At 42.6% G+C, this 25,492-nt stretch overlaps 1 protein-coding gene across 4 annotated transcripts in view; it reads left to right on the forward strand.

The window, feature by feature from the left end:
- Window positions 1–3,801: 3,801 nt before the first annotated feature.
- The window catches only part of CSNK1G3 (casein kinase 1 gamma 3), a 102,569-nt gene continuing 80,878 nt past the window's right edge, over window positions 3,802–25,492 (forward strand). For 3 of the 4 annotated variants that reach the window (XM_074995011.1, XM_074995014.1, XM_074995013.1), the window contains exon 1: window positions 3,802–3,936. The gene's annotated coding sequence lies outside the window, so the exon portion shown is untranslated. The remainder of the gene's footprint in view (window positions 3,937–25,492) is intronic. The other variant, XM_074995015.1, reaches the window with a different exon arrangement.

The following is a 25,492-nucleotide window of genomic DNA, read 5'->3' on the forward strand; positions in this document are numbered from 1 at the left end:
GAACTGCATTTCCCCAGCCAAAGTGGGGAGAGGGAGCACAGCAGTGGCATTGTGCACAGCTGCTTCAAGACCCCACCCTCCAGCAGAGCTCACGGTCCAGGTACGGCCCCAACTTGTCTGGTCTAGCCACTTAGGCTCAGGGCTTACCGCCACCCATTCCACTGCAGTCTGGATGCTGGGGAGGGGAGCCCTGAGCCTCAGGGTCAGGAGCCATATAAGCTACAGTCTGGATCAACACCATGGGATCCCCATCCCAAGTCAAAACTCATGGCTCAGAGCGAACAATGGCACAAAACTAGGATAAAAAGGAGACAACATTACCAACCCTCCACAGTAAGAGGAGCAGACAACTATCACTCTAACCTGGCTACCTCTGTTACTTTTTAGCTAGTCTGTATTTTTTATTAAGCAAACAAACAAACAAAACCAACCACAACCACAGCAGTCATGCAACACTTTAAAGACTAACAAAATGATTTATTAGGTGATGCGCTTTCATGCGACAGACCCACTTATTCAGATCAATTAGATTTCCAGTACAGACTGACAGGTATATACTACAGAAGTCCAAAAAAAAAAAAATTGTAATAACTGGCAAATCAAGTACATAGGACTGAAGGAGGAAGGTGAGGGATGTTAAGTGTCTTGCCCGAGACAGCAATTACCTCATGCATTACAAGGACTGCTTCCCTTCCTTTGATGTTCACAATTATCTCAGGAGACAGAACATCCCTCACCCCCTTCCTTCAGTCCTATGTACTTGATTTGTCAGTTATTACAATTTTTTGGACCTCTGTACTATATACCTATCAGTCTGTACTGGAAATGTTATTGATCTAAAGAAATGGGGCTGTCCCATGAAAGCTCATCACCTAATAATTTTATTAGCCTTTAAAGTGGTGCATGACTGTTTTGTTAGCTCAAACATGTAACAGTAGAAGAGACAAAAAGACATGCTTTAAAAAAAAAAAAAACTAGTAGTCAACTCTAAAGTGATGTGGAAAGGTACTGAAGGGCAGCCTCAAGAACAATTTGAAGACCAACTACCCCCCCCGCCAAAAAAAAAAAGTTTTATTTGTTTTTGTTTATAACTACAGCAGGAGCAGAGAGCCCACCAAACAATTAGTGGTGCTAATTCAAGGAAGCAAAGCCATTGTGAAGAAGCTAAAATACCTCACAGGATGAGAGGGAGATTTGCATACCTGAGCCATTTTAGGTAATTGGGGGGGGGGGGGGGGGAAGAACCACAATCTGAAGGAACTGTTCCAGACTGAAGCATCAATAGAGTAGGTTTTTGGAACAAGTTGATTAAATTACACAGAAGTATGTCATCGAGACATGATTGTATTCTCTCAAAAGTTCAGAAATTAAATATGAAATTGTAAAATAAACTGTAGTATGTAGCACATCACTTAAATGAGATTCTGTACCAGGTAAAGGGAGGATTGCTACTACAATGCCAGTTTTTAAAAAAGGCTTGAGACGCCAGGCTGACAATTACAGAATGCCAAACTTAATGTACACACAAATTATAATAAACAAAAGAATCAGACAATTAGAGAAGAGTCAAAGCTGCTTTTGTAAAGGGAAGTTATGCTTCACTTATACATGAGAATGCTTTGAGGGGCTCAACAGATTTGCAGACAAGTGTCATCCAATAAACATAATGTGGGTTTTCAGAAGGCCTTTGTCTAGATCACTCGCCAAAGACTCGTAAGCAAAAATACGCATTCATGGCATAGGAGAGAGGTTCCTCTCATGGAAGTAAAGGATGGGAATAAATGGCCAGTTTTCACAATGATGACATGTAAATAGCCAGATCCTGCAAAGATCTTCTTTTCAATCAAGGGGGAGGGGGGGGGGGGGCTATGGCCAATTTTTTTTTACATGTTCCAGGGGGCCAAACACAAAGTGGCCAACCTCTGCCCCCAGCCTTAATCCCACTCAGTCCCAAACTGCCCCTCACCTGCCCCCAGGCTTAATGCCCCCCTCACAGCTCCAGGATTAATTTACCCACAAACTCCTTGTGCTGCTGCTCCTCTCTCCTCCCTGCCTTCCCTTGGGCTTCTCCTTCACTGGGCAGTCTCCTCTTCACTGCAGCTTCACAGCTCCCCCCACCAGCCCTTCTACTCCCCCAACAAACATCATGGCAGGGGCAACTCTCAGCATCATGCTATGCTGAAATAATGGGGCTGAATTTAATTGGTTTAGTTACAGAATCCCTCCTGCCAGCTGTCAAATTAAATTGAGTTCTACTCCAGTTCATTTAAAAAAAAAAAAAAAAGTAGCCCTCAGTACCCACAGTTTTCAGACATGCAAAATCCCCAGCCCCATGCCTTCTGCACAGCCAGGGAGCCCCAGGCCTCTACTTTAACACAACCCCTGCCCATAATGCAATGCTGGAGCCACTGCTGCCATTCACGTCTCTTTTCAAATGCTGGCAAGGGATGCCTGCGCACAAGGGCACACAGCACTCCCATGGCTCTGAACATTTTATTACTCAAAGAGCTGCATGCAGCTCCAGTGCACACACTCCCTACCACTTCTCTCGTTATACACCCACACCATGAATACGGCCCATAAGTCTGCTCACCCACCCCAAACAACATGACAGAAAGAGTGCAGAGAAAGGCAACTGGAAAGATTGGGGGATGGAACAGCCCACGTTGAGGAAATACTGAAAAGGCGGCAGTGCTCAAGTTAGAAGAGGGATGACCGAGGAGGATCTAATACAGGTCTAGAACCAACACAGCCCATGGAACGGGTGATCAAGAAATGCTGTGAAGGGCACAACTATCACCGGGTTAAAAGAACAGCATCAGCTAAGGGCATGGAGGGCAGGCCCACCAATAGCCAAGCCTAGCACAGGAGCAAGTCCATCCCCTCATGCTCACACACCTGGCTGCAGAAGCCGGGGCCGGACAAGAAGAGACGCCTCAGTTGGTCTGTTCACTCCCGCTGACGCATTGGATGCTAACCCCGATACCCTGACGGGCCAGGGCCGCCTGGTCAGACCCACCCCTCTCCCACTCCCCGCCGGCGCTGGCTGTATGCCGATGGGCGTGTGACGGGGTCACTGCTCCGCCACCCACCGGATCGAGCACAAGGTTTTCCCAAGGCAGCCGCGCGTTTCCAGCCGCGGCCCATAGACCGGAAACACCCAGGGCAGCAGCCCAGCGGGGTACTCCAGACAGTGGCAGGAGACAGCTCCAGCCGCGCGCTCCACTACCGGAGGTACCACCCGGCAAAGCTCGCCGATCCCGCGTTCCGTCGTGACTGTGACCTAGCCAACCATGCCAGGAACCAATCACGTCAATTTGCTGCCCCGTCTCACCCGTCTCTGTATTTAAACGTCACGTCCCTTCAGCGTGGATTGGCCGAGAAGCCCGTCGCTCTGTAGTGGAAAAGAGAGCCTTAGGGGGTGGCTCCCGAGACCCTCGCCAGGCTTCATCTCCGCCTCTTCCCGTGTTCTCCAATCACATTTCTCCTCCTGCCGCTTGTCATTCAGGCTCCGCCCACCTGCCCGGGTGGGCTTACGTGTCCCGCCCTTTTCATTCCCTTCCACCCGCCCCTTGCTGTTCTTCGCTTAGTTCCTGCTGGATTGTCCGCGCCCCGTCCCTCTGGCCGGCCCCGCCTCCTGTGGTGGCGGTGGCGGAGGCGGGGCGGGAAGGGGTGTGCGCTCTGTGTGTGTGTGTGTGTCGCCGCCGCCGCCGTCGCCGCTTCCCTCTGACTCGGAACCCCTCGGGCTGCGCCCTCCCCCGGCTCTGACCCCGTTTGTCCGCTCGCGCCGCAAGCGGGGAGGGTGCCCTGGCGGGAGCCGGCGAGGTCAACGCGCTGGGGCCGTTCGCCGCCTCCGGAGAGCCCCAGCGAGCTGGCGGAGCCGGCTCCTCTCCGCCTTCTTCCGCGGCGGCTTCTCCCGATCCGCCCACCGGGGAGGTTAGTGCTGTCGGCTCCGGCGCGTACGTCGCATCGCGGCCGGCCCAGGCTGGCTCCGCTCCCTTTTCCCCGGCAGCTTGGGCTGGCCGTGGCCGCGGGGGCCGCGCGCCCTGTGTGGGCAGGGCAGCGAGCCGAGGGACTCGCCCGGTGTCTGTGACGTGAGGCGCTTGCTTGGAAACAAGCTCAGCGTGGGCAGCGCCCGGAGGCGCGGGGGCGGGGTAGGGGTTGCAGGAGGAGGTTGCCGAGAGCGGCCGGGGGGCGCGCGATGTGGGCGGGACACTGGGCGGTCGGCTGTGGGCTAGGGTGGGAGGGGGCAGAGCGCGGTCGCCTGGTGGTGACTCGACAGCACGTCCCCCCGTTTGTGCTCTACATAGGCACATCTCTTGTGGAAGAGACGTGTGTGTGTGTGTGTAAGTAACTTCGGAGGAATTTGGGAGTCAAATGTAATCTAAAGGACCAGGCTCAACGGACCCGATTTAAAGCTCTGGGGACAGTACATTGTGGTTGCTGACACGGCCTTCTGTTTTGTGTAGTTTGGTGTGATATGGTAGTCAGTCCCACTACTTTGTTTTGCTTTGTTTGTGTGCTGCACAGGTCATTTTGAATTCTCTAACACCATTCTGTTAGCGCAGCGTTACTGACACTGCCTCTCCTGACTTCAATAATTCTTTGACTTGCAATGCTGATAAGTAACTCTCTCTCAAGAAATAATCTGCTTTTGTGGGACTAGCTTAATATTTTCTGCCTGTAGAACTGTGTTAATTACGTTGCATTAGGTTGTTGAGTGAACAGTAAAGCATGTCCAAGGGAGCTAGTGTTAAAACATGGAGAAGTCCTGTGCCACCTTATAGACTAACAGATTTATTGGAGCATAAGCTTTCATGGGCAAAGACCCACTTCCTCAGATGCATGGAGTATTTGTTATTAATTTTAGTAAACAGGGGTTCTCTCAAATTGATTTTTGATCCATTGATTAAAAGACCCTCCCTACCTTTTAAATAACCGTGCATCATGTAAGAATCAGAAAACAAAATACACTTGATCTTGTGTACCATTTTAATGCTTTTTGAGCTCTGTGTTTAGTAATGTGTCTCTGAGGGAAGGCAGTATTTTTTGAAGTAGATCAAGATAAAAACAGTCATGGGCTGTCAAATTTCTACTTGACCTACCTTATCTCAAAGAATTGCAGGTCATGTCTTTGATAAATTAACACTTCTTTCCACAAAACAAACTTCTCTTTGGAAATGGCCCTTTTGCCAGTCCAGTTATCTACTTGCTACAGTACTAATTTGCCTCATTGTGATTGTTTCATTATTTATTAGGTTGTCCCATAATAACTTTTTTGCAGGGACAATGTGCTTAATGTTGTGCCTTTAATCTTTCCAATACCATATACCAAAACATAAACAATTTGTAAATGCCTGTTGCTGTTCCCTCTAACTTTTTTTTTATATTCATGTGCTGAATGAATTTGGTTATGTGCACTAATATAAAGGTGAATAGTAACCGAGACTGTGGTTCTCTATGCCTTAAATATTGAGTCTGTTCTGGTATGGCTATGGTCTGAAGAAGTGGGTCTGTCTCACGAAAGCTCACCTAATAAATTGTTTTGCTAGTCTTTTAAAGTGCTACTTGACTGCTTTTTGTTTCAATGTAAAGGTGATGTGTGACACACAACCTCCATATTGGTGCCTGTCACAAAACTAATTCTGTGTGTATGTGTGTGTGTGTGTGTTGGGGGTGGAAGGAAGATGTGGGAGCTCAGGAATGGTACAGTGGGTTGAGGTGGAGAAAGAGGTCCAGTGGTGTAGGGAAGGCCTCAAGGTTGGGATTGAGGGAGGTGAGTGCTCTAGAGTGGGTCTGCGGAAGCGGGGTTTGCAGTGGGTGCAGGCTGCCCCACGGGGAGAGGACTCTCATCCAAGCCTTCTCTCACCACAGCAGCTAGATGCCAGGTGAGGAGTGCCTCACCACAGCAGCTCCTGTGGGGCCTGGCCTGTGGGGTGTACTACTCCATAATCCTGGTATGTCTGAGCTTGTCTGGGTGAGGGCTGGGGAATGGGCTGTGCTTCCCCAGTTGTGGCAGGTCAGTACTGGGCTGTGGCCAGGAGAGAGGTACTTCTTCGTTATCCTTGGCAAGTCTGGGTCAGCTTGAGGCTCCTCTCCCCATTGCAGCCCTAAACCCCTGCATGGGGGCTTAATAGGCAGCTAAGCGGCTATGCAGCTTAGAGGGAATTTAGGTCCATGTGGGATTATTGTCCTACTCATCTTTATTTTTTAAAAAGTAGCTGCATTAGTAACGCCAGGGGATATTTGTAATCTACTTGTAAGTAGCTGGCTGTTCTGGTATCAGAATGCTTTATTTGCATTTATTAAAGTAGCCCAGCATATGCAGAATGATATCCTGGTTTTAAAAAAAAAAGTTCACAAGCATTGAGCTACACAGAAATAGTGTGTGTTTTGTTTTGGACCCAGATGTACTAAGGTTAAATCGTTCAGGTGGAAGAGAGAAGCGGAGGTTGGATACTAAATTTTCCAGAACTATCACATTACAGAAATAAGTATGCTGAAGAACAGTATACTGATCAATTGTGACATGGCGTTTAATAATTTTAAATGTCTGCCTCTAGTGAGTGCATCTGATGAAGCAGGTCTTCGCTCACTAAAGGTTAAGCTCCAAAATATCTGTTAGTCTATAAGGTACCACAGGACTTCTTGTTGTTTTTGAAGATACAGACTAACTCAGCTACCTCTCTGATACTTGCTTCTAGTGAGGTAGCTGTAATGTTTAATGGGGGGAAAAAAGTGATGGCTCAGTGTATCTTCCCATAGTTTTAGAAAACCCAGCTTTTTTATCACTGTTTTGATTTTTAGTTTTTAAACTTATTTTGAAATGGGGTACAAACCAGTATTGCAGTTTTATAAGAATGACCACAAACCATATAAAGAACAAAACTGACGTGAGGGAACTCAAAAGTCAGCAGTGAATCTGGGAGTCTTGCATGTTATAATAGTTACAGTGTTGAGAAACCACAAATGTACACTGTACTTGCCAGCAAAAGTGAGAGTTGCAACAACTATAAGCTATAATTCAGACACTCTAAAGTGTATATTTGTGCATCTTTCAGATTTGCTGTTGATTTACTTGCGAATTGAGAGATTATTAAATGTGAAAATTTGAGGCAAATATTCAGCTGTCAGGACATGTTTATTTTGTAGCATGTTTGTAAACAGATTGGTAGCTGAAGTAAACATCTATTCATATTTCATCCTTCAGTTAAAATGAATGTCTCTATTCGATGCTAGGTGCGTGGAAATAGGATAGTGTGAAAGTAGTCTGGAAAGGTGGAGCTGAGGGTTATGGCACAGAGCTAGTAGACAGAATATTTGGGTTCCACATTGGTGTTTCCATTTTCCATGAGGAAACAAGCACTGAAGCTATTTAGGCCAGTCCGTTTTATCGGATTGTTTTCAATCTTCATTCCTGTTTGTTACAGAAGCCCAAATTGCTTCAATTCTATATTCTTCAGTCTTTTTGTTTACCCAAATGGTACATGTCTGTATGCTTATAATGGTAAATGTAGTAATGTAAGTGGGTAAATATTTTATACAAAAACCCTTTAATGGGTATTGAATAATTTATATTATAATAATTTATATATATAAAATCTGTTAATTTACCTAATTAATTATTTTGCCCCAACAGATAAACTGCATTTTATCTTTGTGCACTTATATATAATTTTTTTTAAACAAGTCATTATTGTAAGTGCAATTTTTTTGCCAAGTGTATCCCTTCATTAGGTATTTTTAAAAAGGATGCCACTGTATGTGCGTGCTTACAGTATACATATTCTATATCGTGAGAAGGTGTTAATATTTACTCTATAGTAGTCCCTTGAGTTCTGTGAGGGTTGCCTTCCCATGCACCCTTATGTAACTTGAATTTCGCATATGTTGGGGGTGTGTGTGTGTGGCTTTTTTCCCTGTGAGAACACATGTTCTGCAACTGGGGAAGCAGCAGGAGCACCTGGAGCTCCTTTTGAAAGGCAGCTCCTGGGGTTGGGGAGGGGGGGCAGTTGGGGAGGTTTAAGCCTGGCGATGGTTGGGGGCCGTGGGAGGTGGGCAGCGGGATTGAGCCTGGGGTGGGTTAGGGCTGCAGAGGGAGTAGGTGGAGAAGTTGCGCCACAGCCGCACACATGGGGAGGAGGGGGAGGTTTGAAGCAGAGCCATGTGGGGGTGGTGAACCAGAGCTGTGTGTGTGGCGGGGGGTTGAGGTTGAACTGGAGTGGGGGAGTTCAGCAGGAGCCTGGTGCTGGTGGTGAGCGAGGCTGGGGAGGGGTTGAGCCAGGGCCAGGGGGCAGTGGGATTTTGAGTTGTGCTCATCTCACTTTAATGCAAATTACGCGCCACTCAAAATCATGCATTTTACAGGTTTACTGTACAACAAATTGAGCAGTAACAGAATAGTTACCAGTGGTCAAAAGAAGTCATCTGTACATCTTTAATATTAGAACCTCAGTTATGAACATCAGTTATAAACTGACCAGTCAACCACACATCTAGCTTGGAACTGAAAGTATGTAGTCAGGCAGCAGGAGAGATTTCAACAAACAAAAACCCAAGTATCATACTGTATTAAGTATAAACTGCTAAAAACAAGGAAAGATTAAAAAAGATTTGACAAGGTAAGGAAACTGTGTTTGTTTCATTCAATTTAAGTTGACTAAAAGCTGCATTTTTCATCTAAATAGTAAAGTTTCAATGCTGTATGATATCAGTGTTCAGTTATAAACTCTTGAATGAACAAACATAACATTTTTAAAAAAAAATTACAAACAACCTTCATTTCTGACATGTTCATAACTCTGGGTGGATACTTGCCAAATCTAGCTCTTGTTAGATTTACATAAACATCTTAGAATTCTACCTTAATCCCTCCCCCCACTCTCATGCATTTAGCCATGGTAATGCTAGTGTTCTTTTGCTGTCCCATGTGCAGGAGATAACATTTTGTTGTAATAGAAAGAAAAAAAAAAAAAAGGAGGCCTTACAAAAAGCAGATGAATAAATGGGTCAGAGAATTGTCTTTACATGAGCCTGCATATCAGTTGATTATAGTTCACTGAAATTAGTGGTTTTCAGGGAGGATATTTAAACATTGTAATTGTGTTGGAAAATTCTCATTGATTATGTCGAGCTTTGATCAGTTTGTCGAGGTATGCATGGATACAGATTTCTACCCGTGAATGCAGATATCCATGGATAGAAATTGGTATTCCTGGTTATGCAGGGCTTTACTCCCAGTAGATGCCATGGCCACTGGAGAGGAGTGTGGTGCCACAGCTCCCAGGAGCCAGCTCCTCCTGGCCATTTGGCTGTATTGCTTCCACCCGTGCCACCAGCTGCATCTCCTGTCTGGGTTTGTACAGCCCCACTAGTGGTAAATTGCGAGTGATAGAGGGTGTTCCACGTTTGTGGGAAATGGAGGAAATTTAATTAGAAGCTAGATGGAGGTAACGGTAAGTCACATCTCTGAGTGGCTGCTTCAGGCTGTCCTGCAGACTCAGGAAGACAACAATGAAACAGTTTTCATGTGGTTTATGTTTGAAAGACTGTAACAGTTTGAATAATTTTTTCTTTTTTCTTTCAAAATGAAAGTTTCGAATATCCTGCACACCTTCAGGAATAGATAGTTTCTGTAGCTTTACAGTCATGGAATGCACTGGGTCCTGGGTATAAGACACTTATTTCCTGATCTTTTAGATTAACAAGCATTACTTTAAAAATCAAATATTATGTGTGAAAAATTAAGTGACTTTGTTTTTTAAGTTAAATTTTCCTTTGAGGTATATGAAGTTGAACGTGTGGTAAGGAAGGAAGCTTTACTTTGCCTTTGTCTACACTAGACCCCTTCTTCGAAGGTGGCATGATAATCAGCCTGAGCGGAGAACACTAATGAAGTGCTGTGATGAATATGCAACACCTCCTTAGGCTAATTCTCCCCACGGCAGCTTTGAAGTTTCCAGCTTCGAAGCAACAGCATGCAGTGTAGCCGCGGGTACTTCCAAATGCCTGCGGCTACACAGCGTGCCGGCGCTTTGAAGTTTGCAACTTCAAAGTTGCCATGGGGAGAATTAACCTAATGAGGTGCTGCATGTTCAAATTCATACTCACATTCCAAAATGGGAGTAAGTGCACTTTGAAGTTGTGTGGGTACTTTGAAGTCCCTGGGGCTACACAGCATGCCAGTGCTTCGAAATTTGCAACTTCGAAGTTGCAGCGGGGAGAATTAGCCTAATGAGGTGCTGCGTATTCATTGCAACACTTAATTAGTATTCTCTGTTCAGGCTGATTCCCACGTCCCCATCCAAGAAGGGGGCTTGTGTAGACACAGCTTCAGTGTGGAAGGATGTGAATTAGTTTTGACATAGATACTACCCCATCACATTGTCATTTGATGTTCTGAATTATAATGCTCTCACATATTATGATGTCAAGAAACTGAAATGATAAAACTTTTGTTTCACCCCATGCCATTTTTTCATGTATATTGAGGATGTCATACATCATATTTCTCAAAATCTGAAAAATTGCTTAACCTACATGATAGTATATGTTAGACCTTTGGTTCCCTTGCATTGGTGCTGATCACTATTTTGATTAATATTCTAGTTTTCAAACAGGTTTAAGTTTTTAATGATTTGCCACAAAATGCCTATTAGCTTTCCCTTTCAAATGTAAGATTTCCTCATTTAACTACTCTGAGTCAAGTTCTAGCAATAGTCTGTTCTTGGGCCTTTGGCAGTTCTGAGGTCTGATAGCTGATGGTAGCGCTAGAAACTCATGTATCACAGTGGCGAGTAAGAGTCCCAAACACTAGTTATATTTAGTATATGTTTCCAGTCTGGACAGGTTAAACTCTGTTAGATCTGTGGTTCTTGATAATAGTACAACATGGATTTACAGATATGATATTACAAAAATAACACAAGTTGAACTTCTCTTGTCTGATACCCTCAGGACCTGATTGGTGCTGGACAACAGAATTTGCAAGATGATGGGAGGCCAGTATTTTCTAGCATATTACCAGCACTTCCACTGCTTACTGGGCTCTTAAAAGATGTGGAAGTAAATCGCAGCTTAAATAACACACAGAACATTCTCATGATTGGTGACTGTAACAAACTTTATGGGACTGTGGAAAACTTGGCCACGCCCATGATAACTGATTGTCTGGCTAACTAAAATCATGTGAGATTACAGAGTTTGTCTGATCAGAGAGATTCAACCTGTATTAATAAAGAAAACCATGAAAAAGAGGAGGTAAAACAATGTAGGATAAACTTTATTATGTACTCCTAAGCTTTTTTGTAGTTATAATTTATGCAAATAGCTTAGCTAAGAGTTTTTGATAACCTTTTCGAAGAGGAAAACAAGCTTTAACTTTCTAGTTCTGTGTTATTGGGTTGCTTTTAATTTTTTTGGTTGGCTGTAAAGAGGGGCTGTAGTATGTGAAAAGGCTTAATTTTTGTTTAATCTCCGATGGAGAAGAAATCTACAAAGTTGTAACTGTTTTTTGCAGTTCAAAGTTTGAGCTTAAACTTTTGTCCTGTTTTTCCTTAAAATAATAGACATTTTGAATGAAATCCTGATCCTACTGAAGTCGGTGGCAAAATGCCCTTTGTTTTAGGGGATATGGGGATTTTGTCCTTTTGAATTCATGTTGGCAGCATTGGGGGCCGGCGGGGGTGGGCACAGTTCGGGGAGGTTTAGTTTGGGTACTATTGCATTTCAGCTTAACATAAATTGGTAACACTTTAGCAAGAGAAAGTGAGAACTGTTTGACCTTGATTCAGTGAAGAACATGTATACTTGTTTTAGAACCTGATCTAAAGCCTGCTGAAGTCAGTGGAAAGATTTCAGTTGACTTCAACAGCAGAGGATTGATCAGTAATGCTAGGTACTTTTGGAAGGGAATGTTCAGAAGGCTTTCATACATTGAGCAACTACATGGCTAAGATAAAGTAACATTCTACAGGTTGAATCTTTCTAATCCAGAACTCTGATCTGGCAAACTCTGTAATCTGGCATGATTTTTGTTAGCTAGATAACTGCTTATCATGGGTGTGGGCAAGTTTCCCATGGTTCCATAAAGTTTGTTTACATTCACCAGTCCTGGCTCTCAGTGTTTTTTCCTGTTACTTAGCTGTAATTTACCCCCTAAATGTCATCTAGAGACCAATAAACAGAGGAAGTGTTGGTGATATGCTAGAAAATACTGACCTCCTGTTTGTCATTGGTCAGTTACCAAGGGTGCCAGATGAGAGGGGTTCAACTTGTAGTTTGATTACTTGATGTGAATGGTTTCTTTTAGTTTATTTCATGATGTTCATTAGGTTTTATTTTTTTATAATCTTTTAAATAAAAAGTTTAAATGTCAGAGGGGTAGGGATAGCTCAGTGGTTTGAGCATTGGCCTGCTAAACCCAGGGTTGAGAGTTCAGCCCTTGAAGGGGCACTTTAGGGATTTGGGGCAAATAGGTTTAAAAAAAAAATCCACCTGGGATGGTGATAGGTCCTCCAGGGGACTGGACTCAATGGCCTCTCAAGGTCCCTCACAGCTCTGTGAGATACATATATCTCCGTATTAGAGCTACTGCAAAATGTGACATTCTGGTGCAAATAGACTACAATGGAGGAACGTATTAGAGTACTTCAGGGTCTGGGGACAGAGCTGCAGGAGTGTAAATCTGTCATAGCAACTGATACGCTCAGCAAGAGTCGTGCATGCCATCAACTGCATTGTAATTAAAAGGGGAAGATGTGATTTGAAGATGCATCTTGGAGATTTTTGTAACGTTAAGATCCATTTGATTTTCATGCTGCTTGTTTGACATCAGCCGAGACCAGATAATTATGGTTCACTTAAACTATAATCACAATTTTTTCCCCTGTAATCTTGTGCATGTTCCTTTTTTGTGTTAGTCCTTCAGTGTAGGCAGCGCCAGCAGCATCTATGGTTTGTCTAATGCAGGGGTTGGCCACATGCAGCTCTGGAGCCTTGTGTGGCTCTTTTGAGGAGTCACTTGTGGCTACGAGTGCTAACTCCTCTGTGGCGCCGGACCTAGAATTAGGCTTATCATACGTCTGGTTAACTCTCTCTCTCCGGCCAGGATTTTACAAAATCAAACATGTCTGGGATTTTGCTCAGCTCCTGCAAACTCTTTCTGCAGCCCTGGAGTTCCTCCCCACCCACCCCACCCCCTTGTGTTTGCCTGGGCTGTAGTTACAGCTGCTCCAGCTAGTTGGCAGGGAGCAAAGTCAGAGACGAAATGGGCAGGAGTGGAGCTGTGCTAGAGGTAGTAGGAGGGCTCCCCCCTCCCTTTTTGTTTAGGGAAATAATATCTATGGGGGTGGATTCAGGCTGTCCCTCCATGCGGTAGCATGTTTGCAGTCAGCCCAGGCATTGCCTCTCACTGGCAAGGTAAGCACTCTCCTTGTGGGGGCTGGTTCAGGCTGGGGGCACAGCCTGACAGGCAGAGTGCTTGCAGTCCAGCTGTGAATGGAGCCAGTCTCAGGTTGGGGAGAAGCAGCTCCCAGGAAGGCTGCAATAGTACAGTTACCTCAGAGAGGACTTGGCCTGATTGCTGTACACTTACTGGTGGGGTTTTGGACACTGTGCTGAAATTAATATATGAGATTTTCCCCAAGCTATGGACTCAGAAGCAGCAGGGGAAAAAACGTGTTCATCTTGGATGGCAAAAGGGTACTCATATTCACTGTGGTTATTGGATTCTCTTCCATGTACTTCCCTAGATCTGTGATGATCTAAGGCTCAGGGTCTGCCCGCCACTGATGGGCTTTTAGCTTCCTTTCATGCTCTGGGCTGTAGGTCCAGGCAACTAGGATGCTTTAAGAGCAAGTTTGCCATAGGTTGCTAATGGGTATCAACCATGTAAGTTTTGGTTCATTCTCCCAATATCTCTGAGACAGGAATTATTAAACCTATTTCACAGATGGCACAACTAAGGCTGAGACAGAGCCAAGTGCTGCAAACCTGTGTCTGAAAAACAGGCCTTGGCTAACTCTGTTTTGCTGCCACTGTGCTTTGAAAGCTACTCTCAATTGTGGTGTGCCATTTATGGTCTTCTGCTTAAGTTGAACCAATGAAATGCTGGAAAAATAATTCATCTCCAGATGTCTCAGCTTCTGCTCTAAACACAGGACATGAAATTTCATGATGGGGGCCCAGTGTATTCAGTCTTCCCCTTGTGGCCTCTTCTGGCTTCCCTCCTCATCTCTGCCCTTGCCAGTGGTGCATGGCAAGTACCTTATGGGAGACCGACACTCACTTATGGGGCATTGGGCAAGCTGGGAGGGTGGCCCTGTCAGTTGTAGGAACAAAAAGTGAGCAAGAGATTTCTTGCAACTTCATACAGGGTGCTGTGGACCTTTGGGGCACTGAGCACTGGAATTGGGAGGATGGAGCCTCTCTCCATGGCTCTCAATGTTCTCTCTACTCATGGCTAAAGCAAAGGAGGAATAAGCAAGGGCTGGGGAAGGCGCAGAGGAAATATGTTCAGGAGAGAGAGAGTACTCCAGCTGAGGCCTAACCACCGCAGAGTAGAGTGGTGGTTAGGCCTGAGCTGGAGAATTTGTGTCCAGTTCTGGGCACTGCAGTTCAAGAAAGATGTGGAGAAATTAGAGAGGGTCTAGAAAAGAGCAACAAGACTGATTAAAGGTCTAGAGAATGTAACCTATGAAGAAAGGCTGAAAGAATTGGGGTTGTTTAGTTTGGAAAAGAGAAGATTGAGGGGGGACATGATAGTGGTTTTCAGGTATCTAAGAGGGTGTCATAAGGAGGAGGGAGAAAACTTGTTCTCTTTGGCCTCTGAGAATAGAACAAGAGGCAATGGACTTAAACTGCAGCAAGGGAGGTTTAGGTTGGACATTAGGAAAAAGTTCCTAACTGTCAGGGCAGTCAAAGAGTGGAATAAATTGCCAAGGGAGGTTGTGGAATCTCCATTTCTGGAGGTATTTAAGAACAGGTTAGATAGATGTCTATCAGGGAAGGTTTAGACAGTACTTGGTCCTGCCATTAGGGCAGGGGGCTGGACTCAATGGCCTCTGGAGGTCCCTTTCAGTCCTAGTATTCTATGCTTCTATGATTGGAATGGGAACAGAATGGTCTGTAACAATTAAATACAATTCCCTTCAAGAACCTGGAATACAGTAGGCAAGCAGCTTCCTTCCCAGATCTGGGCAAGCTTGTGACCCCATCTGTATAGGGTGGATGGGGAGTGGTGGCAAATGCACATCCTCCTCATGTGTGAGTAAGAGAAAGAAGGAGCACACAGCATCCATGGCTTACAGGAAAGCAGCTGCGGACCCCGGTGCTCCATCTGCATAGGGCTGGTAGCAAGCACTGACAACTCCACCTGGGAATCTGTTTCTTCATTAACTTCCTAGCTGTAAGTGGGTACCTGCACGTTTGAGGGAAGGTGGAGGGATATGCAATACAGTCACAGTACAATATTTGCTTTTTTATGTCTCTGCCAATACCCGATTGATTACCGTGGGTTTCACAAGGTGTTCAGTTAACGGACCAGTCTGTAATTCTGGTGTTCATATCTTTGACATTCTTCTGTAGCACTCAGAGTTTGAGTCGCAGTAGTCCTCTCCTGAGAGCAAATAACCATAAAACACACCAAGGCAAAGACTACCCTGGCGCTTTACTGCACTGTAACTTTCTGGATCAAGGGTGTGGAAAACAAACAAACAAACAAACCTCTCCAAGCACAGCAAGTTACATCGCTGTAAAGCATCAGGGCAAACTGGGCCATGGTGCTAGGAGTGCTACACTCCCAGTGGTGTGGGCTATTCCCCTTGTAGTGGTGTCTTACATAGAGCCCTGGGAGACCTCTCTCTTCATGCTCCGGCCATGTCTATAGAGGTTGAACCTTTCTCGTCCAACACCCTTAGGACCTGATCGGTGCTGAATGAGAGAATTTGCTGGACCACAGGAGGTCAGCATTGTCGAGCACTTCCACTTCTTACTGGGCTCTTAGAAGACATTTAGGGATAAATTAGAGCTAAGTAACATTACTGAACAGTGAGAGCCAGGACTGGTGGCTGCAAATAAACTTCATGGGATCACTGGAAACGTGGCCACACCCATGATAAGTGGTTGTCTGGCTAACTAAAATCACTCCGGATTACAGATGTTGCTGGATGAGGGAGTTCTGGATAAAAGAGGTTCAACCTGTACTTTTTACAAAGTGTTGCCATGGCAGTGTTCTAATTTTAGAAGTACGTATATAAAGGCCATGTCCTCTCCTCGAGGCTGGTCCTCCCAGAGCATAATAGCCTTCAAGTTTTTTGTTAACTGCTAGGGGTCTGTCAGGGTCCCATCATTGCTGATGAGCCATGTGATGGGTAAACTTAAATCCACTGATGGGATTGCTTTCAGGTTACTTACCAAAAATAGTGGGACATCACTGAAAAACAAAATGCCAGGCATTCTTTGTTCAAAGAACAGCAAGGTTAAAAGTCAAGCACTCAAAAATTTGGAAAATCAACATTAAAGTTTCCCATGGAACCTTTAAGTTTTGGTCCCCTTTGATTGTATAGTCATGTTTGTTTTTCCACAGAATTCACCCAGGATGGCTGGTACTCACTGAATGGGTTGAAATGTAGTATTTTGTCATCACAGTTCTGTGTGTGGCTCCATGTCATATTTGCCTCATGCCACATGAACTCTGTGTTGAACACCAAATTATTTATTTCCTCGCAGACTTCTCCATGATGCTTAACATTATATCAGAATGTCAAACTAATAATTTTCTCTTCTCAACGTACTTTTGAAGAAAGTACTGTAGAAGCTGATAATATTTACATTTTACTTCTCCTAACCTGAGTGTTTGATTTTTGCAAGTTTGGGTTTTTTTAATATAGTTCTGACACTTTAGTTTGTTTTGCTGTGTGATTAATACATACTGTTAGTACAGTGACCTATGTGGAAAAATGGAGCATCTATTATGTAGCGTTAGCTAACTCAGCATTAACTTTCACAAGGCATTGGACGTTATAACCTGTTCGAGAGAGATGTGCCTTTTCTAACATTGGAGAAAATGATTGGCCTTATATATTGGGTTTCTAGTTAATTTGTTGTCTCTGATGTTTTAGAAATAGGGCTGTGTAGAGTAGCGATATGGCGAAAGAGGTCATGGAGCTGTCATTGACAGAGAATGTCGTTGCTTAGAATGTACTATATAAAAATTACATTAAGAATTACAACTTGGGATACTAAAGTTTGGCTTTGGTGGATCTATGTACTTCTGAATTTTAACTTTAAGCCTTTGCATGAGAAAGTTGCAATGATTTAACTAAATATGAAATTTTAAACCAATACAAAAGTCTCTGCTTTAAACCAGCCCAGTTTAAATTGGTTAGGAATTGTTTAAGCTAAAGGGAACCTCTCTAGTCTGGCAACATTCATGGCCTGGCATAATTTTAGTTAGCTGAATGTCCACTTATCATGGGTGCGTCCAAGTTTCCCAAGGTCCCGTAGTTTGTTTACAGTAACCAGTCCTAGGTCTTGGTGTTCTGTGCTGTTATTTTGTACTAATTTACCCCTAAATGTCTTCTGAGAGCCCAATAAGCAGTGAAAGTGTTGGTAATGCTGATAGACAATATTGACCTCCTGTGGTTCCGCAAATTCTGGTTTGGCATTGGTCAGATCTCAAGGATGCTGGGCTAGAGAGGTTCAACCTATAGTTATATATCTAGAAAACACTGCTTGGCAATTACATGTTGGAGTTTAAATAATTTAATCCAAAGTTATGTTTAAATTTATGTGGCTTGGCAAATGACACAGTCTGTGTTTCAGAAGAGTGTATTTTTTTAAAAAAAGGTTTAATTATCTAGCTTCAGGTGAATAACTGTTTTCGTGAAAGTGGAATAGTAGATTTCAGTGGGGCTGCTCCTGTAAATAAGAGCACTCGTTTGGAAAGAATTAAGAGGCATTTGTAGAATCTGTCCTGAAGTGCATGTGTAGTTTTTCATGCAAACTACAAGAAATTTTTCTTATCCTTATTTCATTTCCCTGAACTTTGGAGTCTCTGTTTATGTAGATGTTGTAGGGTGAATTAAGGCTCTGATTTTAGAACTCCCTTCTGGTAATTTGGCTTTATCACAAAATATACTAGAAGGCAGAAAGTGCTTACATAATTAGGCATTTCAGTTCTAAATTCTGTTTTGAGTTTATTTTAACTCTGAAACTTTTCCTTATTGTCATTGTCCCAAAGTTATCCTGTGCCTGCATAGAAATTCTCATGATAAGCTTGAGCGAAAATGAATGATTTATTGATCTTTGAGATAGCAAGGGCCAAATACTTTTCTTAAAATAAGCAATGCAGTCATGTGCGTTTCAACAGCTCTACAGACTGGATTAGAAAGTTTTGAATTTAGTATTGATGCAGTCTTTGACAGTTCTGCTTTCATATGGAAATTGGTTGATTTCACAGATGTATGGGGATAATAGCTGTTAGGTTGTGAAAGGGGTTCACTGAGCTAATAATCTGAGAGGAAGTCATGCACTTGTATGCAGAAATGAAGCAGGTGCCTATTTAAAAAGGGAACTGAAATACACTTTACCTGAAACAAGGTTTGTTCAGGAGGTCCTTAATTCTACTTGCACCTTATAGTGAAGAGGGGGAAGGCAGGGAGAAGGTGAAAGCTCCTGGAAGTTTGTGAAAATGCTGTTTACTCGGGAGAAATTAAATTTTACTCTGTGAAACTAGTTTCAATTGCCTTGGCTTCTTTGGTTCTCATATTAGTAAATGCTCTTTGTAAAGTTATTGGAAAATTATGTATTACAGAAGAATGAATAGTAGTACAGTAGAACCCTGGTTATCCAACCTAAATGGGACTGAAAGAAGGTTGGATAATGGACATGTTGGATAATACAGAACACTAATGAAAAATCAGGTACCAATAGATATAAACTAATTTTTTTATTAATTGCAATGAAAATACACTACCATCATTCTTAAACATTCTTACATTCATCATGTCAGTTAAAACAGAATGTTGGCCAGCTGAAGGTTGGATAATCAACGTTCTCTTGTATGTGATTGAACTATGTGGAATTTCTGATGTCCAGGGGAGCAGCTAAGATTATATGGTGCATTTTACTTTTACTTTTACTTTGTTTCTGTAGTGTTTTGTTTTTCAGACTTAATTTTAATAATACTGTTTTATTCAGGTTCAAAAGAAGGATCAAGTAGCCTTTATGCCATAGGTCAGGCGTGTCCAACCTGTGGCCCACAGGCCTCATGCAGCCCTGGACAGCTAATAATGCGGCCCCACAAGATCGTAAACTTTTAACATTATTATGTGATTTATATATATTAACTATATTATATATTTTGTACTATCTTCACTCAATGCGGCCCAGGCGAGCCAAAAGGTTGGACACCCATGCCATAGGTGATTTGAAAATTTGAGGAAGTGTTAACATTCTCTGAAGTTATTCACTAAAATGTTTCTGTTATTGGATCCATGCTTTTGTGCAAAATCCAAGCTGTAATGGTACAGTAGCAGCCTTCTAAAGCTACGTATGGCCTAAAATGTTGGTTTTCTAAAACTGTTAGCAGATGTTTTTTCAACACTAGTATGGACAGGATTTAAAATTTCTAAAAATGTTGTTGGTCTTTGTCAGACCCACGCTTCACCTGGTCTGCACCAGTGTTGAATGGAATTTAGATATATATTTTTGAAGACATTACTTATGTGTCTCATTCTAGACATGGCCTAAAGTTGTTGGTTCTGGTTGGGCTGTTGTGTTCGTTAAAGCTTCTCTTGGTCATCCAACCACCAGCTTTTCTGATACCATTTACATCTCAGTCCTGAAACTGAGTCAGAGGCTGAAGCTCTGTTTTTGCATGGGTCCCATTGACTTTGAGGTTTCACAAGAGAGTAAGCATCTGATGTTTTTGTTGTTGTAGAGAAATTCCACAGAGTTGTAAAATTGGCTATTCTGCTTCCATGAAAGTTATCAGCTTTGCTAGAAAAAAATACCTGGGATGAACAGGGGAGTTCATTTTTTTCCCCTCTTGTTGGTGATTGAGCATGTGTTTGTGGATGTTGACGTTCCCTGCAATTGTTTAGCTTTTAAAGATTGTGTATGCCTTTATAGCACTGAATGGGAGCATTTCTATTATGAAGTATTGCTTGATTGTGTAATTGAAGGCTATTGTAGTATAACCTTACCTCTGCTCTCTTGTGATTCTTACTGTTCATTGCTTGTTTTGCTCTGTTGCTTATTTGTTTTTAGTTGTCAATACTCTATATACACATGGGTAACAAGATAAGGTTGAAAAAAACCTTAGCTCTTGCTATATTTGTAAAGAAATTACCTTAGAGATATTTCTATAGCTTGCCTTCATACTCCTCTGCCATATAATGACTTGTATGCAAACACGTGGAGTGGCAATAAGAGTGAAGAGGCATGTCCCTGGTGTATAATTGGGGAAGTTGTGATTGTTAAATCAGCATCTACTGCATGGTCTTTTCACTAGGTTTTGGTTGAGTTATTCATAATGTGCAGTAATTGAGTGTGATTTCTTTAGATTTGGATAAATTTAAGGCCACTTTTAAATGGTTGCCTGCTTGTAGGTTACAATATTCTTGAGCAATTTATATCTGTTAATTGAAATTATAATTTTTTTCATTAAACTGTAGTGGGTATAATACTTGAGTTTAGTGTGGTTTTGCTCTGAAGTAATAATACATATGTTTGGTAAGGTCGCTTTTTTGCAATTTAAGTACTGAGTCAAATTTGCTTTTTATAACTAGAACATGAAGTTTCTGTTACTGTTTTCATCCTTATCTGTTACAGCTAATAGTTATGGGAAACGTCAGGATTCTGCTGGGATTAGTGCATCTATAAGTGAATTGTTTACTAAAATTAACTTGCAAGGCTCACTGCATTCTCATCTGTGCAACTTCTTTAAGTCACTTGGGGTGAACAAAATATAAAAGAGGGCACAATTTATCTAGTAGTATCTGTTACTTTTGGTGGTGCAGAAACAGCACAGCTAGGATTTCAACTTGCAGGCTGAATTTTCAGAGCTTTCTGCCAGAGGGAAACATATTTTTACCTGATAAATAGGCAAATTTAATAAAGAAGTCGTAAGTCCAAGGAAAAAAGCCCACAATGCTGTTTTCACAGATTTACCTTAATTCTGGCATTCTCAATCTTTTGAATACTTGACTTTTTCATTCTTAATTTTTAATGTGGTTTCTTGGATACTTTTAATGCAGTTAAAATTTAATTGGGAGGAAAAATCCATCTTGTGGTTTTGGCTCCATCTTTGGCCTTGTCAGGTGCCTACATTTAGATCCACAGCATAGACTTGTGTCACTTGAGCTAATTTAGTAGCTGGCAGCACTGTAAAGCTGTTATCTACTATGGATACCATTTGGCAGAGAGGGACAAAAGACAACTTGCAGTGTGTTTCTCAGCTATTTGCTTACAGCAAAGGAATATACAGATGGAAGACTCCTGTAATCAACCATAGGTCCTGTGGCATTGTACTTCCATGGTAGATCCTTATGTCTTCGTGTTTGTCGCTCTGTCTACTTCTGCTCCTCTTCCACTTTTGCTATTAGTCAGATCCTCGCACCAGCCCCCTTCTGTTCCCTACTGCTAGTTCCTGAAAATTCTATGATGGCTTTCCGCAGGGTCTAAAACTATATTACAGTGAAAATTGTGATTGACTATGCAGTCTCATATCTTTTGCTCAAACGTAATGGGCCGTATTGTAATAACGAAGTATAGCCGTGTGTCAGAATGTTTTATCCTATACTTAACTGGTATGGCCCAGTAGTAATATGCCCGTAAAACACTTGCCATGAGGCAGTAATGGATGTTCATTTTCCCCTATGTACTGGCTGTAATAGATACTGAATTGGCAGTCATATTGCTTGTTGATGATTATGTTAAATCCATAAAATATTTGAGGAAGGGAAATGAGTTTTTTCTTAAGTTTTTAGTATTTAAAAAAATGATTTTGTGTACTACATGTACCTCTGTTAGAGACCAATAACTTAACTTGGTTAAAGCTGACTTGCTGATTCTTCTCTTTCCTCTGTCACTTTGAATACACCATTTTAATTCCTATCAACTTTTATTCACAAAATATTTCCAACCCCAGGAGGGGGTTTCACTTTGTTGGCAGCGGAGTGCTATTGTCGACTCTGTCACTTGAGGCAGCAAAACTTTGTTGTTCATGCTGTTTTTTTAAAACACCTGTGAATGACAAACATTTTGTCAATCAAGTGCAAGTGTAGACATAGCTTAAACCTTACTGTCTTCCTGGTCCATGTCATGTCTCATCTTCCAAGTGGTGTCCAGATTTGCTTTTCCTTCCCTTGCAGAACTTCAGAACATGAGAGCATTACCGTTCTGGCAAATAACTTTTCTTAGAGGCCATTGATTCTTTTTGCTTACTGGCATCTCTGATGCCCATTTAACTTTCTTACCTCAAGTCCCTATAGATTGTTGAGGCTAAGATCCGTCTTTATTGTGCAGTATTTCTGACTTTATAACCATGATGTTGAAATCTCTCGTGGCTCCTGTCATTGGGATCAAACTTACGCTTGTTGTATTTATATTCAGGGCTTCACATAACTCAGCTCTTTTTCTTATATAATGCCACTGTCCTGGTCTTTCCTCTTCATCGGTAATGTCTTTTTGGGGGTCTTCATACTGTCTCCTAATTGCATTTTCTAGGCTGGTGGACAAAACAATTACCTCTCATTTAAACATCTCTCTTCTTTCATAATTTAGATGTACTTCATGTTTGTGTAGAGGGAGGGTAAAAAACCTAATGACAAATTCCCATGGCACCAGAAGAGTGTGCTGGACCGTGTAGCAAATCTAGGAGAAAAAAGTAGCCAATGTAATTTGTAAGACACTTCCATATTATTCTAATCATCCTGCTGCCATGAATAATCTCAGTCATATTCATTGGTGCCTTTAGTTGTCAAAGAGTGTGACTTCCTCTATGATGGTAAGGCTTCTGGTATACATGGGATACAGTCACACTTACATTAGTAGACGCCTGGGTTTTACCTTGATTTAGGAAAACAGTATTAAATCTTTAATTTATATACAATCTGAGTAAAGCATCAGAAATGTTTAAATGCATGAATGACTGCCAGTATTACGTATATATTTCTTTGCTTTTAGCATGCTATTTACATTTAAAATGTGACCATTATGGTGAAGAAAAGGAACTGCCATGAACAGTGTACCACTTTCTTGGGTAGGTGTGATTTGTGAGTTTGAACACTTACAACTTTAAGTATATGAGGGAGGCATGATCCACAGTTGCATAGCAGGTTTCTTGGTAACACTTGCCCCAACTTTTCTCTTTACTTCAGATTAAATGGAAACTTATGGTATAGGAAAATGCAGCATTTCACTCAAGACTTGAAAGAGAGAGCTTAGATTAGAGGGTTGGGTGTCCTTCCTTTTTGAGAGTAATAGTATTGTCAAATATATTAAAAAGACTTCCTGTGTGTTTGCAGTAGGAATATCAAGATAATGGTCGTTTTAGTTTATGTAAATACTATTAAGAGCAAACAGCAGTAGTTGTCTTTAGAACTGAATTTTATTACAGGTAATATACGTTGAATTAACAAACAAAAAGTGACAAGCTCTTAAATTGTCACATAGTTGAGATAAAAGTTTGAAAACTTAAACTTGTGTCTGCTGATCTATATTTTTTATTTTATTGCCGTACAGTCCATTGAAATACCCTTTACAGGAACAGGAGATAACTAGAAGAATTTATTTTAATGTTCTGTTTAAAAAATGTAATTTTGCTCATTAAATATCCTACAAGTTTGAAAGAGTTTGGATTTTTTTTGCATTTTATTTGCCATTTCAGTTAAATTGTTATTCTTTCAATTTTGTGAATGGTGATAGTGCTGCCTAACTGTTTTATTGGATTGTAAAATGACATCGAGATTTTCACCAATGTATTTATCTTCTGAGTATAAAGTTACCTGCCTATTTCCTTCTGGATTGTAGCTGTTAATTGTAATAATACATATCTGAGTGGCAGCCTGTAGTGCTTCTCTATGTGGTGCCACTTTGGAACCTTCATGTTAGGGTTCTTTTAAGGCTGAAATCAAAAATGTCAGGGTATTGGTACTGAAAATGCCGTTCTTCAGACAGAGCTATTCCAAGAAGCATTGTTCGTATGGAACTAATTTTGGTAGCTGTAAGCAGGTGCAGTCTTTTACTCTCTCTCTCTTTGAACCACCTTGGTAATGAGTCTGTAAAATAGCAAAAAGAGCCATTTTTTCAAATGCAGTTGCAAAATCAATACTTCAAGAGCTGCAATGCATGTGAATACAAGATGATCTTTAATAAATAACATCAAACCATACTTTTGAAACCCCTATTTTAAGAGCAGTACGCACACGCAATGATTTGTACCAAGTGGAAAGTTGTTACCTGCATCTCCAGGCTTTACCTGCGTGAGCCCCCAAATCTGCCCCATCTCAAAGTTTTACCCCATCCCACCACCCTCATCCCCAGGCTTAACCCTTATCCGTGCCACATTGCCATCCCCAGATTTAACCCGCATCAGCTCTCCTGCCCCAACCTTCTCGCTGAATCCAGATCTTACTTGCCCACCCTCTGCTCTCCCCACCCACATGCTCTGAGTTCCCTCCCTGCCCTGCTGTGGATGCCCCCTCAAACTTCTCAGGCCAGAAAGTGCCTGCAGCTTCCCCAGCTGCTTGCCACCCAACAGTGCTGGCGCGAGACTCACCAGGAGCTGGGCTGGGTTCTGGGTAGCAGAGCTTGCGCCACCAGAGCCAGGGGCTGCGTCCGACAGCTGCTGCAGAGCAGGGAGGAGCTGGGTGACGCTGCTTTGCCCAGCAGGAGGTGCTGGCCCTGTGGGGAGGGAAGCTGCGATCGCAGAAGGGCTCCCCACTTCCTCCATAGCACAGCTGAGCAGCTCCATCGGGGCAGATGTGGCTCCCCTCCCATTGCTCACTTCCTCCACGTCCAGTGTAGCCAGCTCCCTGCTCTGCCACCACTGAAATAAAGGAATTAGATTTAATTGGTTTAACGCTGGCCGTTCAACCAATTTAGTTTAGTTCCATTGTTTCAGTCGGGGGGGGGGGAGGGGCAGCGCAGGGAGCCGCAAGTGGAGTCTGCAGTAGCAGCGCCTAAAGCTGCATGTGGCTCTGGAGCCGTAGGTTGCCAACCCACCTTGGTCTTTTTTCACGCTTGTTGAGTATTTTTCCAGATCAGTTATCACAGTTAAACTATGTGTTTCTGCTGTTTCCGAAACTTACTGTGTCCACAAATATATGGTTGAAACTTTACGGCTTTCTAGACACACATTCTGCCTTGCATGCTTGTACCATCTGGGCAAGCAGCAGCAGCATCTTTCTTTCTTTCTTTGTGTGTGCACTTTGATCTTTGTGGCTTCATGCTCATTGTCATGTCCATTGACGTAGTATAACAGAAT

This window comes from Carettochelys insculpta, chromosome 5 (assembly GCF_033958435.1).
Source record: "Carettochelys insculpta isolate YL-2023 chromosome 5, ASM3395843v1, whole genome shotgun sequence".
NCBI lineage: Eukaryota > Metazoa > Chordata > Testudines > Carettochelyidae > Carettochelys > Carettochelys insculpta.